Genomic DNA, 367 nt, shown 5'->3' on the forward strand with positions numbered 1-367 from the left:
CTCCCAACTTAACACTCTTCCAGCCTCCCAACTTAACACTCTTCCAGCCTCCCAACATAACACTCTTCCAGCCTCCCAACGTAACATTCTTCCAGCCTCCCAATTTAACACTCTTCCAGCCTCCCAACGTAACACTCTTCCAGCCTCCCAACGTAACATTCTTCCAGCCTCCCAATGTAACACTCTTCCAGCCTCCCAACTTAACACTCTTCGAGCCTCCCAACTTAACATTCTTCCAGCCTCCCAACTTAACATTCTTCCAGCCTCCCAACATAACACTCTTCCAGCCTCCCAACGTAACACTCTTCCAGCCTCCCAATGTAACACTCTTCCAGCCTCCCAATGTAACACTCTTCCAGCCTCCCAA

The sequence above is a fragment of the Chrysochloris asiatica genome, unplaced genomic scaffold (assembly GCF_000296735.1).
Source record: "Chrysochloris asiatica unplaced genomic scaffold, ChrAsi1.0 scaffold00305, whole genome shotgun sequence".
Classification (NCBI taxonomy): domain Eukaryota; kingdom Metazoa; phylum Chordata; class Mammalia; order Afrosoricida; family Chrysochloridae; genus Chrysochloris; species Chrysochloris asiatica.